Source organism: Stylophora pistillata, chromosome 14 (assembly GCF_964205215.1).
Source record: "Stylophora pistillata chromosome 14, jaStyPist1.2, whole genome shotgun sequence".
Lineage (NCBI taxonomy): Eukaryota > Metazoa > Cnidaria > Anthozoa > Scleractinia > Pocilloporidae > Stylophora > Stylophora pistillata.
The window spans coordinates 1,596,868-1,610,283 of record NC_142532.1 but is presented as its reverse complement, the minus strand read 5'-3'; the positions used below and the strand labels follow the sequence as shown (position 1 = coordinate 1,610,283).

Below are 13,416 nucleotides of genomic sequence, written 5' to 3'. Positions count from 1 at the left end.
CACGAGACCACCGCATTACAGTATTCCCAAAACTTTGGATTAATTACCAAGGAGTCGTTGAAGAGGGTAACGAAATGGGTAGCCAAGTATTTTACTCATGAAAATTCCTACTATCCTGTCCCTCAGACCAGCACGGAGTTTGCAAATGTAAACTTTATGCGACCTCTAATTTCAGTAGAGATGGATCCCGAGGTTGAAAGTGCTATGAAAGAGTTTGTGGAGAAGTATCGTCCCCTGAGGCAAAGGACAGTTCGGGAGGAGACTACCAAGCTTAAGGACAGGGCAGGAGCTTTACCACCGTCCGTATACTCGAAGCAACAAGATTCCAACAAAGTGAACTTGTTGGCGGTTTAGCTCAATGGATAGGGCGCTGGACTGTTCTGCGGGAGGTTGAGGGTACGAGCCCCGGCCGGACTAACACTCAGGGTCTTAAAATAATTGAGGGGCTCCTATTGATACCAGCCTAGTACTGAAAGGGCCACCCTGCTTAAATAAAGATGACTCTGACTTTGAGAAGAATTTGCTATCTTCCTATAACGTCAAGAAATGGTTAGATATTCTAGTCTTCTCGGATAGGGACGAATAAATGGAGGTCCCGTCTCCTGCAGGGTTGGGGGTAGGAGACGTTAATTTCCCACACACGAGATTACTGTGTGATGGATGTCCTCCCCTTGGTGGGATGGGTGGGTTTACTGGGCCTGCAGTGATTGGCGCAAGCTGTTGCAGTGTCCCTGCCTGTCAGCGAATCTTATAAATCAAATCAAATCAAAATCACTAGGTAACAATTAAAACTCGGGAGATCAGTCAGTAGGGTTCAGCAGCGACAAAGGAGCTGTTCAAGCTACTTTGGAAGGTGGGAATGTGACAGATATCACATTTTTTGACGACTGTATCGTTGAAGTGGCAGTTGCTGAGATGCGAACAAATGCAGACGAATATGACACGGACTCAGAAAACGAATTTTCTGACCAAGAGGATGAAGATATTACCTCAATTACGGTTTCTAGATCTGGGCGGCCAGTTCGCGCTCATTTTCGCCAGGATTTCTAAGGTATGCTTTCTCTAATGACCTAGTTGAAAAGTAGACAAAAGAACGTTCCTTTCCGATCATTTCATCGGGGCCGACTGCAATCGAAGCTTTGTAAAACAAACATAAATCCAATATATTGTGCTAGAGGACTTTTCATAAGTTTGTTTTCTTACTGATGACCTTTTTTTCCAACATTTTGACCCGTTAAGTGGTTGCAAAGGAATGTTGCGCACGGGAAAACAGAAGTTTGTGTTCAGAAGAGTCGTGACTGACTGAAAGTCATTTGAAAAATCTTATTTCATTCCAGAACTAAGAAAAAGCAGTTCTTAAAGTATCAGTTTTCGACTAAATTTTCGAGTTTACGCTATATGTTCTTTTCAGCCAAAATCATAGGGTCGGAAAGTAATAGTTAACTTGCCATGTTAATCATTAACAGTCATTTAACTGAAAACTGACAAATGGCCGAAAATTGAACTGACAACTGATAAATGGCCGAAATTTTAGCTGACAACTGACATTCGTGCCCCCCTATCCAGACCGTCCACTAACAATCATTGCAGTTAGATATTTTTTTACTATTCTCATATTTATCCATATCTTATTTATGGTTGTGCACTCTGAGGAAATAATTATGATGCTTCACTTTCTAAAGTGTGGAGGCACGCTGGCCTCATAGTTAGTATGCTCAACTTTAGATCGAGTGGTCCAGGTACGAGCCTTGGCTGAGACATTGTGTTGTATACTAAGGCAAGACTCTTTACTCTCACAGTGCCTCTCTTCACTCAGGTGTCTAAATGGATACCGGCAAATTTAATGCTGGGGGTAACCCTGCGATGGACTAGCATCCCATCCATGGGGGAGGGGAAATACTCCTGGTCACTTCATGCTATGGAAACCAGATTTAAGGGGTAGCTGGATAGGCCACTTGGCTTATATACAGACTTACTTTCTAAATCAGATACGATGAATATATGAAGTTCATATATTTTGAACTGCGGTTATAGATACGTTTGATGCACGATCCTCGCAGTGGAGAGCGCTATTTATGCAAAAGCGAAAATCAGACCTGAAAAAAATCAGGCCTGTACGGGATTCGAACCACTGACCTCTGCGATACTAGTGCAGCGCTCTATCAATTGAGCTAACAAGCTCAATTGGTAGGGTTTATTACAATCAACTTAACAGCCTGCTTCAATTGGTAGAGCGCTGTACTAGTATCGCAGAGGTCAATGGTTCCAATCCAGTACAGGCCTGATTTTTTTCAGGTCTGATTTTCGCTATTGCATAAATAGCGCTCTCTACTGCGAGGATCGTGCATCATACTTACTTTCTAAAGTAGTAAAAGTAACAAAACAAAGCAGTTTGCATAATAAATCATGTTTCGCTAATGGAATCAATTACTCCTCATTATACTGCTTTGGGACTTTTGAAATTTCCTGACATTGTAAAACTCAATACATCTTTACTTCTTTCTGAACTATTTTAATGCTGATAAAGATTTAAAATTGAATGTCTTGTTGGAGTCCGAGCTACATGACTATGACACTGAAAGTGTATTCTTCAACCTTCTGTCAATTCCTTCTTCTCGAACAAATCTCAGAAAATTGAGTCCAGTAATTATAGGTGTAGTGGAGTCTCAATTTAACGAAGTGCCAAGAGACTAGGGAAATTGGTTTGTTATATGGAGGTATGGTTTTGTTATTGCGGGGAAGAGACGACAACACATAGACCCAACTCAACCATTTAAAGGGGAACTGAAGCCTAAAAATGAACCATTTTTAAATTGCAGCTTATAGTTCAAATAGCAATGTTCGAGGGTTTTTTTCAGTCTTTGGGCCCAACTTCGCCTCGAAAAAATAGTTTAAAGTGGTGTTTTGGCCTCGTGGTACGGCGGCTCAGAAAAGCGATGTCAGCGGTCATTTTAGCTCGCTCTGACGTCACTGGTGGGAAGAAAGATAATAAACCCGTACTCCTCCTACAGAAATTTGGTTTGCTTATGGAGTTATCGAAGTTGTGTGACTTGTAATGGGCCTAACTACGAAAACGAAATAGTAACAGTTGTCTTTCTTAAGTTGGTTCCCACCAATGACGTCTTAAACGACCGCTGCTGACCTATTTTGAGCCGACGGTCTTACAGTCCCAAAAGCGAGAAAAAGGCAACTTCAAATCGAATTTTCTCGGAAAAAGCAAGAAGTGAACGAAATTGAATATTGACACTTTATTTTACTCCTCTAAAGCTAACTAGAAATGAATGCAAACAATATACCAATTTAAGGCCTCAGTTCCCCTTTAACTCTACTTCGTGGTTTCTCTACATCCCATAATACTATGGACTAGTGCCAATCTCCTAACAGGTTAATAATTGTTGTTATTTTTTTATTATTATTTGTATGTGTGTGTGCGTGCGTGTGTGTGTGGTGTGACGTTGTGTGTAATGTCTACATAGCCCATAATTGTTTAGATCGCTATTCCCTGTACACACCGTTCTTTTGTTCACATCCAATTAGCTGTAAATTGTACTAAAAAATTATTATTCATAGTGTGTGTGAGTTGTATTTAGAAAGCCGATAGGACGCGAAACGGTTGCATGGTCATAATTTTTTTTCATGCAGAATACGAAAACCAAATGAGGAAACAGGACAGGTCTGCACATAGCTACAGCACCGGAAACTAAACGGGTGAACAAAATTTTAACAATTGCAACTGGCTTGTCAAATGTCATGATGAAAAGGGGGTGTTAGTTGCAGTTCCGAGATTAAATACAAACAAAGGTGATAGAGTACATTAGAATAATAAGTGTTTCGTTGTCATTGGTGTTTGACGTATCAGTGCGTGCGGTATATGTTTAAATAAATACTTTTGCACGTATTGAGTCCGACTGCTTAACTTCGGTTTTCGTTCACGAATAAATAGGATTTCATGTATAAGACAGTTCAGTTTTCCTCGGCATTTTCTTAAGAAAGGAAACCATTTCGGCTAGCGCAGTGAACGCTACCCCATGGACTTCCTACATATGCTTGCTAATGACCGAGGCTTTATGCCCCTGTATGCATTGGTGAAGATGGCGTGTGGTGTAACCGATAAAATCCGCATCGCACGACCTTTACTTTATTTAAATACTAAAATTGCTAATCGAGACGCCCAATCAAAAATTCTTCCATTGAAAATTGCCTCACTTTTTGTCAGTCTCTACTTAAGTAATAAAATTGCAAATCAAGACGGTTAATCAAAAAATTTCTCTAAATGCCTGATATTTTGTCTTTCGTTAAAGTGCGCCTTTCATTCACCGAGAAAGAGCGCGGAAATTCCCTTTCTTTTGTGTCTGATTGGTCAAACTGATGATGACCGTGAACAGTGTGTGCCGAGTATCATACAACAGAGCACTACTGTATAGTACTGCACTGTTGGTATGTATCGCATTTGTCTTTGGTTAGGTGTTGACAATTGTTCGTTATATCGGGCTATCCGTATATGTTTGGGCTTCTGGATTGTGTTCGTTATAACGAAGATTTCATTGTATCGAGGTTCTGTGGCATACATTTTACTGTAACTTTAGCCGGGCTGAAAATTATCGTTCGTTATATCGAGGACTTTGTTATATAGAGGTTTGTTAAATGGAAGTTCCACTGTGGGTATATATTGAACAATATTCCTCAATCTAATGGAGAAAAATCAACTAAACAAATATTAAAAAGCACTTTCACATTGCATTGTAAATGAATATTTATTATTAATTTGCTTCCTCTTCTTTCTTCCTCTTTGATCTAAGCTGTTGTAGTTAAATCCATTCAAGTGAATAACTTTTATTATTTGTAGTACAGAATTAGAATTGCCAAGTAGTATCTTCTTACAGGTTTAAACAAACGCATCAAAATTGTTGAAAAGCAATTCCTTGCCAGCAAAATCATATCAACTTTGGGTTGCAGCTCTAAGGTAAGGAAGGTCCGGTGACTGATACTGTCATCTTTTACCCTCTTTTTGAAATGTCTGCCTCTCCGGACCCAGATGAGCTGCTTCGTTCTTCGAAGGGACGCGATAATTTTCAATGCATGGCACGGGTCTTGATAAGTGGAGGTACTGTGCTATTGAGGGAGGTTTTTGACGTCAGATGTCCACCACCTAATCTTCCCACAATACTTCAGAATTCAACCGCAGAGAAGCTGCTTAAGGCAGCAAAGCTCACTAAAACACAGTGGGACTGCCTGTACCCTTCCCCAGGGATGTATGGAGAGTCGACAGATTTTGATATAACTCTCCTTTTCCGGTTGCTGAGGACAATATGCGGTCTCACCCCTCCTGCCTGGGATGCGCTACTGGCAAGTACAGACCACAGCTTTGAAGCCGATTTAGCGAGAATTAAATACTACCGCAATTCGATATACGGTCATGTCAACGAAAACATGGAAATAGCTGATGATGAGTTTTTAGTTCTTTGGAGAGAAATCAGCAAGGCTCTGGTGAGAATTGCGGGTCAAATCAGCCCTGTAAAGAAAAGGGAATGGCAAAACTCTCTTGATAAATTCTTGAAAGATCCCTGTACTAAAGAAGATGAGCGACTGGTGCAGGAATTACAGTTCTGGTACCAGAATGATACGGTGGTGAAGGAATACATGGACAAGTTTGATTCTTCGGTGAAGCATATGGAGAAAGCAGTTCATGACAAAGGCCAAGATATCAAAGGAGAGGTGAAGAGTAATAGAAAGAAGTTCAGTGCTTGAGACAAGAAGTTGGAGACGAGGCCCAAGGCATCAAAGATCAGCTTCGAGGAGAAGTTAAAGCCACAACTCAGGAAGTAGAGTACTTGAGACAAGAGGTTAGAGTTGTTGGAGGGGAAGTAAACACTGTCCATGAAGAAGTCGATTGCTTAAGACAAAAAGTAAGAGACGAAGCACAGAGTTTTAGAGATCAGCTTGGTGGAACAGTTAAAGCCACAACTCAAGAAGTGCAGCGCCTGAGAGAAGAAGTTCGAGAAGTTGAAGGGGAAGTAAAAACCGCATTTGACTGAAGAAGTAAAAACCGCATTTGACTGAAGAAGTCTTTGGCGTAAGACAAGATTTCAGAGACGAAGCTCAAGGGATTAAAGATCAGCTTGGAGGAGAAGTTAAGGCCACAACTCAACAAATGTACTGCTTAAGACAAGAGCTTCGAGAGGAAACCCAAGGAATCAGAGATCAGTTGAACCAGGAAAGCCGACTCTGCTCCTCAGCTGGAGGCCAGCTTTTTTATTATTATTTTATTATTATTTATCTATCAATTTTTTTAGGGGGTTCAATTAAGAGTATCGAGTCTTTAACCCAACCACTGCACTGTAAGTTATCGCATTACGGTGGTAGGGAATACTCTTAAAGCATGACAAAGATTCGCTGAAGTGTCCTGAAAATTATATGATTTTAGCTAAAGAACCACTCTCAACAGTAGCTATTTGTAGCATTGTTAGTAACTAGTTGCCGCAGTTTATGATACTGTTCCCCTAACAGTTCTACTTAGAGTGCGGATTGACTGTGAAACCGACCCAGAGCCTTGTCATCTAGTTGAAACCTCAGGAACAATGGCTCTAACCACACAGGGTAACCAGTTGGTTGGCCAAGAACTGGCAGTAACTGGAGTTCAACGTAATGTAGAAGACCCTATCAGATCTAATTAATTAATTAATTAATTTAATCAATGAACTGTAACAGGAGTCATTGACTCGACAACAGCTTCAAGTGGTCAAATACCCAGTGCACAACAGGTCTTGAATTTAATTGCAGCCAAATACCTTAACAGAACTGACATGTCTGACGTAGAGAAGTTAAATGGTTTTGTAAATTACATGGAAGATGTGCGAAAGGTTATCTTGGTGGAGACTAGGAGGGGAAGCTTGATCATCACAGTTAAATGTGGATCTCTGAAGATACTTGACAGTCTTTGGTGTGACTATTCTTCAGGATACCTGGATAAAATGGCACAAAAATTATTTTGTGACCGAGGACATTCTGAAGACGATTGGCCTCCGTCAAGCGAGACTCTCGACATTCATCGAGGAGAAAGATTATAGAGCTGCACGAAAAAAATTCTCGGATAGTCCAGGTGAGTAGGTTCAAAGCTCTCCTGGACATCGCCTTCACTGAACCGAGAAGGACATTTTGTAGAGGTTTCGTAGTTAGTAGACGAACTAGCGCAGAGTCCTGCTGATTATTTTTAAAGTCCTCTATCTTTGTCCAAATTCTACCAACATATTCCGTCGCGAGATTCACATTTCACCGTCTGTGTTTTCATGACTGTGATTTAATGACGCTATGCTATCACACTCCCCACTGAGGATGAGGGAGGGAAAACCCCGGGATATTTGGACATTTCCATGGAAACTACGCAGGTTTATCTCTCTACACTCATAAATGACACTGTAAATGCTAAGCGAGTGCTATAAAGTTGTGAGGGTTTGTTCGTTAGCTGCTATGGTGTGTATTAATCTTTAAATTACTTTCTTTCAACCAGAAACTAAAGTTAAATAAGGTAATCAAGATAGAGTATGAAAGGATGCAATCTGACATTAAATGAAGAAGGAAAAATCGGAAAAGTCTGTCACTTTTTAGTAACAAGATTAGAACCAAACGTGATTTAAGGAGCTAAATATTTGTGTTTTGTTGAAACCATTATTACGCGGATGGAGAAACACATACGTGAATAGTTATTAGCTCAAAGAGCTGACGCTGTTCTTAGATCAGGCCAATCGGTGCAAACTTCCTTAGAATCCGAATTCGCGCGCAGAGCAGTTGTCTTTTAGGACGCAGAGAAGCAATTTCCGTAAATACCAACGCCTAAAAAGCATTTAGGCGTTGCTAATTTTAATGTCATTTTTTGTAAACAGCTTTTGGCACCTCGCATTTGCCGCTGGGGAAGAACTTTACCGCAACGGTGGCAATAGACTTTGGTACAACCTACAGTGGGTTCGTTTTTTCACTCGACAAAGACGACGGCGAAGATGCCATTGTTCTGAACAGACAGTGGGAGGACGAACTGGCTCATCGAACCAACAAGACCCCAACATGTCTGCTTCTTAAACCAGATACGTCTTTTGACTCGTTTGGATACGAAGACGAAGAACGCTACGCGAATCTGAAGAATATTTCCATAGAGGAAAAAGAATACATGTTTTTCCGGAGTTTTAAAATGGTTTTACAAAATGACGCAGTAAGAAGCCTTTTAAAGTATATCACATTTATCAATTATTGTTACTTTTATTACTTTCAATATTATTATTATTATCATTATCTGATATTTTCATTATATTTAAATATTTTTTTATACGTTTCGTTTATTTCTTTATTTATCCGTTTGTTAGTTTATTGAAGCCTTTCCAGTAGTTTTTTTGACGTGGAATATTGGGCATGTCTCTTATTAAGAATGATTATTGTAATAACAGTTTGAAGGTAAAATTATTCCCGGTTTCTAGAAGCTGATTTCTAGAATAGCTCTGTTTGAAGAATGGAGTATTATCGCCTGGTAGAACGAGCTACTGATAAGCACTCATTTTTCGCTGACCCAGAGATGCAATTTTATTCAATCACAAAAGTAGCCGACCTGGCATAACAACATAATTTGTGGATGTGTAAAGATAGACACTTTGTAAGTAAATGGATATCTCCTGTTTTCTTTCTTATTATTCTTAGGACCTAGACCCGGACACCAAGATTGCCGCAGCAAATGGAAAACTCTTGAAAGCAAAGCAGTTGTTTGCACATTGTATCCGGTTTCTCAAAGAAGAGGCACTTAAGGGAATTCGGGAACGTACTGGAGATGATGTTTATGGAGCGAAGGAAACTCAGTGGGTTCTGGCTGTACCCGCCATATGGACTCCGAAAGCAAGGCAGTTTACGCGGGAAGCAGTATATGAGGTATTTGATGAAATGAAATAAGCCATGTTCTAGGAAATTGGGGCACTCCGCGACACATGATGAAGTTTGACGCAAAGTGATAACAGTTATAGTTGGATCACGGTACTGTCTATTCCCGAGAGATCCTTTCATCCATCGATCTGTTGGTGTTTTGAACCCCATGGTCTCTCCTAGTATTCTGTAAAAACTCATTTGAGCATAGGGAGTCTAATATCAATGACAAAAAAACGTACTAGGTTAAACACCTGAGTAATGGTGATTAAATAACTTGATCATAGTACACACCGCTTCATTGATAAATTTAAATTTCAACATATGATCCATTGAAAGATGTTAGACTTCTCTAACTATTCGCTCAAGCATCGCAAAAGTTAAACCTATGAGACAAATTTTTGCAGTATTCTGTAAAAACTCATTTTAGCAGATATACCAGCATAGGGAGTCTAATATCAATGAAAAAAGAAATTTTAGGTTAAACAAAAATAATAGTGATCAAATAACTTGTTCATAGAGCACACCGCTTTATTGATAAACTTAAATTTCAACATATGATTGACTGAGAGATGTTAGACTTCTCCAAATATTCGCTGAAGCATCGCAAAAGCTAAACATATGTGACATATATTTTTGCAGGCTGGGCTTGGATCATGTAACAATCCAGAGCAGTTGTTAATTGCCGTCGAATCTGAAGCTGCAGCATTGTACTACACGGATGCTGAAGATCTAGAGAGGCTTCGTGGTGCACATTATATTGTTGTCAACATAGGAGGTAACTGCTTTCTTAGAATATGGATTTCCATAGTTTACAATTAGCTGAATGTTCCTGGAAAGAGTATCTAAATTCACGTAAACCCGAACAAATATTCGAGCAGTTGATTTAACTGTATAGGACTTGTTTGTATATTTCTCGTAGTTCTAAGCACGAGTGCTTATGTTTCAAACGCGAAAGCAACGATGAATGTCAATAGTTTCAACAAAACATAGGAAGAGGCTCCTCAGTCAGAAAATCGTACCAGCTGCAGTGGCTACCCAGGGCAAAAAGAAAGAGTTGTTTTAAAATCGTACCAGCTGCAGTGGCTACCCAGGGCAAAAAGAAAGAGTTGTTTTAAAATCGTACCAGCTGCAGTGGCTACCCAGGGCAAAAAGAAAGAGTTGTTTTAAAATCGTACCAGCTGCAGTGGCTACCCAGGGCAAAAAGAAAGAGTTGTTTTAAAATCGTACCAGCTGCAGTGGCTACCCAGGGCAAAAAGAAAGAGTTGTTTTAAAATCGTACCAGCTGCAGTGGCTACCCAGGGCAAAAAGAAAGAGTTGTTTTAAAATCGTACCAGCTGCAGTGGCTACCCAGGGCAAAAAGAAAGAGTTGTTTTAAAATCGTACCAGCTGCAGTGGCTACCCAGGGCAAAAAGAAAGAGTTGTTTTGAAATCGTACCAGCTGCAGTGGCTACCCAGGGCAAAAAGAAAGAGTTGTTGTAAATGGGAGCACGCAAATAGCATATTGTCCACAGATAGTTGTAACAGTAATAACTATCTGTCGAAAACATGGAATGTTATATTTATGATACCATGCAACAAAAACACGTTTCAGTTAAATTCGATGTAATTTTCGAGCGTTTGGTTCGCTCGCATCAGCAGACGTACAAAGGAAACGTAAGTAAACATGTTCAACGAAATCACTTTGCATGGATAAGGGATATTTCCTATGGAAACCTTACCACCCCGTTATTCACAAGGTAACGAAACCTTGTCTGCGAATATTTAGTTCAGAAACTCGATGAAATTACTTTTTGAGTAAATTCTCCAAATTTCGTTTCATTCTCAGGGGGCACTTTTGATGTGACGGTACATGAAAAGCAAGATGATGATACCATAAATGTACTATACAAAAGGCACAGGAGGACCCTATGGGGGCATTAAAGTGAATCAAGAGTTTAAAAGCCTTTTAGACAAAATATTTGGTGCGCAGAAACTCAGTGAATATCGCAAACAGTATCCTTCCGATTGGACAAGCTTGATGAACGATTTTGAAATAAAGAAGTGGGGCCGCCGGGTCGTCGAGCAGCAAGCAACAACAATTCGCCTGCCATGCAGTTTTTTGACCTTGATCAATGATGATGTTAAAATGACTCTAAAACGCCATGCGGATGGAGAAATCAAAATTCGTAACAATGACAATCTGTGCTTAGATTCAATAGTTATGAGGAAGCTGTTTCAGCCGGTGTTGGGAGCCATAAAAGCTCACTTGAAGGCGCTCCTCGACGAGCCAAGGCTTTCGAAAGTCACTGTGATGCTCCTTGTGGGAGAATTTGCAAATTCTCTGCTTCTTCAGGAAGGATTTAAGAAAGAGTTTTCCAGCAGGTGCAATGTGGTGTATCCTTGGTATGGCGATATAGCTATTGTGCAAGGTGCCGTCCTGTTTGGCAAGAATCCAGACAAAATAACTAGTTGGAACTTTAGGGGGAAATACCTGGACAAACCACAAAGAGTAGGAGGCACTAAGCGTGTGGAATCTCATAAACCTCTTTTTAAATAGGCTTCTTTTTTGCGGTTACAACTTCGACGGCAGCTACTAAAATTACTGAAAAGCTACTTGTTTCTAGGTACGGTTGAGTTTTCTAACCTCAGGTTTTAACGATCATCTGTCAAAGCAAATGTAACGAAGTAACGAGAGTCACTACATCTCCGTAATGTCGAATACATTAACATAGGAAGTGATGTTAAAGAACGAAAAAAGCAAGGAAAGCTAAAACAAACAAACAAACAAACAAAAACGAAAACAAGAAAACAGGTACTCGTAGACATTCAGATCAACCTTACGCTAGTAACCAACCAAAAAATTTCGAATAGTTAAGATGACCAAAAAAGAGTTATTCATAAGGTTTTGTCTTGAATTAGTAACAGTTTACAGCTATGCAAGGTTGAGTAGCACGTTGGCGATACAGATCTAATCGCGGACTACTGTCTACGAATTCATGTTTTCAAAGTTCTAAGTTTTAAAATCGTTTGTCAAAACTACGCCCATTTACTGTGAAAACTGCCCTAAGAAACACACCATAGACAAACAAACCACAGAAAATTGTCACAAACAACTTTATTCGACTTTGTGGCAATTTTTAATCGTATAGGTAGAGAAAGTGATTTGTATTTCCGTTTGAACGGACTTGATAATTAATCCAAAGGCCTCGAAAGTAACGATTGTGTTCTAGGTAAGTCCATGTTATCAATAAATCTGAAAGAAGTGTGTGAAGTTCTGGTCCTGGATTTTCAGACAGGAAGTTTGATATTAACAGTACTATGTACTTCACTGGAGATACTGGACATCCTGTGGTATGACTATGGCACAGGTCACCTAAATGACATAGCACAGAAATATCTTGTGACAAAGCACGTTCTTAAGGAGTTTGGCTTGACTGAGCTGAAAATGACAACAACTATTCAGATAGAGGATTACATGCCTACACGAACTTTCTTTGTGGAGGGTTCAGGTAAGCACTTACAAAGTGCTTCAGAGAGCTGTCTTTAATCGAATAAATGGGGCTTTGTTTTTGTCAAGCCTTTGAACACGTCAGCAGAGGTTTGTTTTTTATGTTTTTTATGCCCCTTATACCTATTTACAAATTTTATTCAAGAAATTTAAAGTCAGATCTGATAGTTGCGCTGTCTTTATTTCGTTGAGAGTTGGGGGTTGAGGAAAGAGGGGGCGAAGCTGCGGTGGCATCACGACATTTTGACATTTTTACTCAGAAAATGACGTCATTTTATGAGTTTCGGTAGGATCACTTCTTATTAATTTTTTTGGTGAATCTGCTGATCAGTGCATAAGGCTTTCGCAATCGCTTGCTTGCTTAAGTCGAGCCTTTTGACGGTCGGAAGTATGTGTACCTTCCTTTTTTTAGATTTAACTTTAAGCTCTCACCAGTCTTTAGATGAAAATTCGCGGAAAGTGATCCAATTCCTTTATCTTGGGCCAGCCCGAAGAAGTAAATATAGAATCGACCCTATATACGGGTTGAGAAAATTAATAGTGTTCTTTGAATTTCCAGCAGAGAAATATATGGACATCGATTTTCAGAAATGAACATCTATATATCTGTGTGACCCGGGCACTCAATTAGTTTACCCTCTCCTCATAATTTTGGAAAAAATTCTTGGTTTCGTGATAAACCTTGAAATGAATTGTTTTCACTGACTCCTTTATTTCCTTTATCTTTTTCTCTTCTTTTTCCTCTAAACGCAACAACCGACTGCACCTTCCTATATAGTTCCCCACAATCTTTCTAGAAGATTCTACAGATTGACAACACGACTATTTTTAGTAACATTACGTCATAGAATTTTCCAGAATTGACGGTAAACAAGTCGAGTTTCTATAAATAGACGTCACGTACTCATGTCGAAACCACTAGAACTTTCCTAAAGGACTACTTAAGAATGTTCTGGAAATCATAGGATAATCTATAAACGTGCTAAATAACATGTCTTCTGTCCAATTCTTACTGGGAGGAACTAAAG

General features: G+C 39.6%; 2 pseudogenes across 1 annotated transcript; both read left to right on the top strand.

Moving 5' to 3' along the window:
- Positions 1-4,950: 4,950 nt before the first annotated feature.
- Positions 4,951-6,035, top strand: LOC148716081 (uncharacterized; annotated as a pseudogene).
- Positions 6,036-6,578: 543 nt separating this feature from the next.
- Positions 6,579-11,790, top strand: LOC148716080 (heat shock 70 kDa protein 12A-like; annotated as a pseudogene). The gene is made up of 7 exons (XR_015995544.1): positions 6,579-6,642; positions 6,709-6,860; positions 6,958-7,099; positions 7,881-8,203; positions 8,683-8,907; positions 9,541-9,676; positions 10,727-11,790. The product of XR_015995544.1 is annotated as a heat shock 70 kDa protein 12A-like (transcript).
- The last annotated feature ends 1,626 nt before the right edge of the window (positions 11,791-13,416 follow it).